Source organism: Herpailurus yagouaroundi, unplaced genomic scaffold, assembly GCF_014898765.1.
Source record: "Herpailurus yagouaroundi ecotype Mexico unplaced genomic scaffold, PumYag 196, whole genome shotgun sequence".
Lineage (NCBI taxonomy): Eukaryota > Metazoa > Chordata > Mammalia > Carnivora > Felidae > Herpailurus > Herpailurus yagouaroundi.
Window position 1 is genome coordinate 17,227,868 of NW_024412427.1, and position 6,000 is coordinate 17,233,867.

The following is a 6,000-nucleotide window of genomic DNA, read 5'->3' on the forward strand; positions in this document are numbered from 1 at the left end:
CCATGCCAAGCACTGACTTTAGCATTTTACATATTATTTCATTTGACCCACACAACAAACATATGAGGTGGGTACTATTATTATTTCCATCTTGCAGGTGAGGAAACACAGTCATCAGGAAACCTGTCCAAGATCACATGGCTAAACTGAAAGAGCTGGAATTCAACTCCAAGCATCTGGGTGCAAAAATGACAGTATTAAGTTATACTTATGAAAGAATGAAATGTAATATAGAGAAAAATTCAATTAATATAGTCTTTGTAATGTTTTCCACTCTAAGTGTAGCATAAGGTGGTAATTAAAAAAATAAACACTGATTTTTTTGTCAGAAAAAAATTTTTTAAAAGCAAGAGCTAGTCTACCAGGTTAAAAATGTCAGTATTACCCTTTTTTGCCCATACATTGAGTAGGTACTTGTGCCAGTTGCTATTCTAAGGGACATGGTGGTAAACAGGGCAGATGGAAGTCATTGCCTTCTTGGACCTGATGTTCCAAGGGGGTAAGACACACACACACACACACACACACACACACACACACACACCCGTTAACAACAGAATTTCAGAGAGTGACACATCTTACAAAGAGGTAGGGAGGAAATGTATAGTTCTCTTTTGAGACATTTAACCATGAAGGTAAATGAAGAGGATGGATGGGAGGTCAGGGGGAAGTTTTAAATTCTGTTGTAATTTTAAAATTATTTTTAAAGATGGGCAATGTCAGAGCATGTGTGCATGCTGACATGGATAGTGGCCCTGGAGAGCTGCTGATGATGCAAAAGACAGGCATATATTCAGAAGTGAAGTCCTTGAGTAGGTATGAGGGGGAATACAGAAAGGAGGGAAGTTAGCCTCTGATAGGAAGAAAACATGGGCCCTAAAGGTGGATTTCTAGATTCAGTGAAGGGAAGCTGAGTGGTATCTGTCTTATAACTTCTAAACCTCAATGAAATATGAAGCCTGCTTATCTGCATGAGGAAGGGTGGGCTGCTCATGAGTTAAAGAGTGAGAAGAAATGATTAAATGGTTATAGGCAAAAACATTAGGAATCTGATAGCCTTCCTGGGCTGAGAGCCTACTTCAGTTTTCTGGTCATGAATCTGAAGTTCTCTAATATTCAACCACTTAATGTGTACTCAAGGAAAAGCTAGATGAGGGATAAGGCAACTGTAAAAAGAAAACAATTCAAGGCTAAAAAATAAAATAAAAAATATGTATCCATGAGCTATATCACAGTCACTGACAATGTCCAATTAAACTGTTGTCTATCTACGTAGCTCCATTTGTCTCCATCTTCTCAGAATAGAAATTCTTGTAAGTAATATATTTGTTGTATTTAGTCATGATATATTTAATTATGAGGGTTAAAGATTGTTTCCTTTTGGTCATGAATGGTTCTGTCACTTCCTAAGGTGGATTTAAAAAAATGAACTGGATAGTCTTACTGTAGATTCCAGAGGTGATTCCATTTCATGGCTTGAAGAAACTTTCTCTGTGTTAACTAGATCCTAAAACAGAAACATCCTAAAATCTTCCAAAGTGGGAGAAAAAAGAGAATGGGGATTAGACTTGGGTTGGACTTCTTAACAGAAATACCAGAAGCCAACAGAACAATGCCTTCAGAAGAGGGTGGCTAATTTTTGATGTAGAATTCAATATTCAGCTAAACCACTACTCAAGTGTGAGGGTAAAATGAAGACATTTCCAGATACACATCTTCTGAATTCAGGAAGAATTTCAGTTTGTATGTCCCCTTTCTCAGGAAGGTGCTAAAGAATAAGGAAGAGATAGGATCCAGGAAATAAAGGATCCAACACAGTAGGAGGGCAAAAGGAATTCCCAAAGTGATGACAAACGGAAGTCCTAGGTGACAGCTAGGAAAAAGAAATACAACAGATTACCTGGAAATACTGAAAGATTATTAGTTTTGTCAGAATTTGAGAATGAGTCAGTGACTGGGACAAAGAAAACTAAGCAAATGAAAAACAAACAAAAGAGGCAATTATTTAATTTAGAGAAACAAAAGTCATACAAGACAGCAAATGTAATTATTAGTACCCTACAGGGCTCATCTGTGAACAACAGGTACACTGTCAGTCATATAAATACTGAATACTGACTTGACTGGGAAGTATAGGTAGGAGTGGGGGGATGGAAGGATGGTTATATAGGACAACCAAGTCCTCAACTTCCAAAATAGAACTCCGCAGATAATGTCGAATGACAGATAATCAAGAAGTTTAAACATTATAAAGGTAAATATCCGAAGGAAGTGTTGAGAGTTGAAGGTGGTTCAACATTCTGAAATTGCTGGTTTTTCACTACTCCCTAATCTAAAAACTGGCAATTCCATATAGTTTGAACTAATACATTATAATAACATAACTTTATTACTGATTTTTAAATGAGCTACCATTTGAAACAAAACAATTATTGATAGAAAATGCTCAACAGAAAACAAAATTCTACTTTCTGTTATCAGACATTGTTGGGGGGACAACATATCCCAGTTTGGAGTAAAAAAGTATCACCATACATGCTATTACCATCACTGACATAACAATATTAGTATTGCTAACAAAGAATACATTTACTAGTAAAACAACATTTAACATAATTTAATCTATTTTCATGACAAAGACATTACTTTAGAATTTTCCTTCAAACATCATACTACACAAATGCTAATCTATGGGTCGGTAAAGACTTTGATTAACAACATGACTGAATAAAATGGCCAAGATGTTTTTCAGTTCCTTTCTTGATACAAATAATAGCTAAGTCACTCTTGCAAAATTAAAGTTCCACAATACTGCGGTACTATGCAAGCCTATTTCAGTGATAATTCCGGTTATACTACTCTGTTTATCTAAGACTTCCCCTTGTGGTTTGTTTTAAGGGAATTCCTAAAAAAAAAATTTCATGCCGGCAGTTATAAATTATCGGGGTTGCTTCAATATTAGTGACACTAGTTTATGAAATTAATGAAGCCTTTATTTGTAAGTTAACCTCTTTTAAGTCAATGACATTGAAATTTTATTTAAATTCTACCATAAAATCAAAACTTCTCCAAACTGAAAAGCCAACCTTTACTAATTTTAACTTCTACAAAAAAAGAATTTGACTATGCTAACATAGACTTTTACCAAGAATAAAATATCCTTATCCAACCAATGGAAAATTTCCCCTTCAAATTAAAAGCAAATGTTTTTAATAGAGGAAATATTCATAAACAAACACATGCTATGGAAGACTGCTTAAGTTTGGATTTCATTTTGCACTGAAAAACACCAGGAATTAAAATACACGTGATTAAAAAATAAGCTTAAAGAGAATCTTAAAACTGAACCAATTCAATTATTCACATCACCCAATAAGATCCTCTTATTTTTTTTTTACCACCACTATGTTCAATCAAAAGATCATCATAAAAATATATTTTGGAAATATGTTTCTTATCAACAAGTGTAGCTAATTTCCTATCACTCGGCAAAATCGTAAGAGTAAAAAAGAAACTGAAAATGCAACCAACAATCTTCTAAAACTTATAACATCTGGTTTAAAAAGAGAGAAAGGTCCAACTGAAACAGCAAGGAATAACTGGTGCTCTTAATGCCTCCTTTTCATCGGTCTGCATCAACTGTAACTCTTCCTAACTCCACCAAGACAACAAAGTGAGGCGGTCCGGCCCACGGAACCCAAGTCTGTGGGAACCGCAGAGCTTCCCTCTCTCTCTGGGGATGAGGACAAGGATAAAAGGTGTTCTGTTTTCCCCTAGTCCTGTAAGAGGAGCCATTGAGCTGGGCCACACAACCAGACAACAGAACACAGGAAAATTCAGATCAAAGCAAGGGCGCATGCCAGGAGAATGTGCAATAAAACCCTTTGCCAAAGCATTTAGAAAAAAAAAAAAAAAAAAAAAAAAAAAGGCAGCAAGGAGGTGAAGAGACCACCTTCTTAACACAGGGAGGCAGGGAGAAACAAAATCTGCTTGTACTGAGGAGCTGAGAAAACAGTGTCCTAGATATACCGAAGTATTTCTGTGGACGTGCATAGGAGTGAGTACCTTGACATTACCAATGAACGAAACCCCAAAGGCGGTGTCCTATACGTCCTGGAGTATTCCCATACACACATATACGAGCATATTTCCATTAACTAAACCCAAAAAGCAAAGTGTTGTAGGTATACAGAGAGGAGAATATTAATTTCCAACCAACATATAAAAACATTCACTTTCAATTAAAACACGCTGGTTTTGCAGTAAGAAACATACAATATTGTTTAAAGAACACCAGAGGCAGAATTGGGTGGAGGTCTGATGAAGTAGTGTCTCTTTTTCTTCAGACCCTTTTTAATGATCTTTGATTCTCTCATTTCATAGGGGACACGGAGGAGGGACACACACACACACACACACACACACACACACACACACACTTAGGTCTCCAGAAACAAAGGAGGGTCTCCGGCCTATGGAAGCACACACGCCCCCACCCACAGACAGGGGGCCACCACCTGACTTTAATTAATGGGTAAGCTGAGGCAAGAGGTCTCACCCCAGCCCACAGCCATACGCACAGTGACAAACGGGCACGAGACCAACGCCACAAAGAAAGGGGAGGGGCAGGTGGGGACCAGGAAAACACTGCCACGCCGCGCCCCCTAAAGCGCGTTCCCATCGCCAGAGCGGAGGCAGCCGTCCTCACCATCCTCGTCCTCGCCTCCCCGCTTATCCAAGCCGCCACCCAAGCCCGGGGACCGACGCCGGGCACGGGCTAGCGGGGCGTGCGGGGAGCCGCGAACCTTCCCTCTGTGACCTCCGGGTGACAGACAGCCTCGCGCCGCCCTTTGTGCGGGACGCACCCCCGGCCCCGGGGGACCCCCTCCGCGTCCCTCGAGGCCTGGGCCGCTGTGCCACCCCTCCTCGTCGAAACGCCCGGAGAGTGAACGGGGGAGGCTGGCGCGGGCCCGCGGTCTCCTCAGCATCCCGAACCCGGAGCCGCCCGGTCCCCTAAGCCCCGGCCCGGGGGCGACGGCCCCCGGCGCTCCGCCCTCGCTCCCTCACTTACTCGGGTGCGCCGGCTGCGGCGGCGGGTGTGCGGAACGGTCAGCGCCGGGAGGCGGGCGACGGGCGGCAGACTGCTGGCGGCGAGCGTCCGTCGGGACAGAGCGCGGCTGAGGTGGCGGCGGTAGACTGCGCTCGGCGGCCCCCGACGAGGGGCGGGCCCGGCGGGGGAGGGGCGGGCACCGCGCCTCTCATTCATGCAGCGGGGGCGGGGTGAGGGACCCGGATGCCCGGGCAGCTCCCGCCCACCTCACTGAGGGCGCTGTGGCTTCAGAGTCTGCAGTGCGCACGCGCAACGCTTGGCGGCCCGGCCTGGTCCCGCCCCGCCCACTGGAGGGTGGGGGCGGATACTCCACCGGCCGATTTGCCGCGGACAGATCTACCTACTCTCTCATCTGTTTAGTATTTTTGCATGTTCTATAAACTTTTTTTTTCAAGAAAGGGCTTGGGACGCTACCTCCTGCCTACCATCTAGTCTGCCAGTCTCCGGGGGCACAGGAATGCCCATTAGTTTGATGGAAAGACAGCGCACACCGCCCCCACCCTCCGTTTCTCTTGCAGCAGGTCCTGTCAGATGAATGCTGGAACCATAGTGGGAGATGAGACCCAGAATCTGCACAGAGAGTGAAGTGTGTGCAAGAAAGAGTGCATTACATTGTTTGTTTGGGGTCCCCTCAGCCCCCAGCTGTCATTCCACAGGGCAGTCAAGAAATTGACCTTGGTTTTGGAGTGGGCTCAACCTTTTCTGTAATATCAAAGCCTCAAGTTTTGCAGCTCCACGGATCTGTGCAGGCCTCTCATCTTTCGTAGGCAGTATATTTTGTGGAGACACCCTTCTTTTCTTAGCCCTTTAGCTTTGCCACTCCTGGGCCACAGAAATCTTTGTCGATGCTGGGAGCCTGCAGGAGGCCTCACACCCTTCCCCTCTGAGGT

General features: G+C 43.5%; 1 protein-coding gene across 3 annotated transcripts in view; it reads right to left on the minus strand.

The window, feature by feature from the left end:
* The window catches only part of RNF24 (ring finger protein 24), a 74,378-nt gene extending 69,149 nt beyond the window's left edge, over window positions 1-5,229 (minus strand). For all 3 annotated transcript variants that reach the window (XM_040447595.1, XM_040447597.1, XM_040447596.1), the window contains exon 1: window positions 5,072-5,229. The gene's annotated coding sequence lies outside the window, so the exon portion shown is untranslated. The remainder of the gene's footprint in view (window positions 1-5,071) is intronic.
* Window positions 5,230-6,000: the final 771 nt, after the last annotated feature.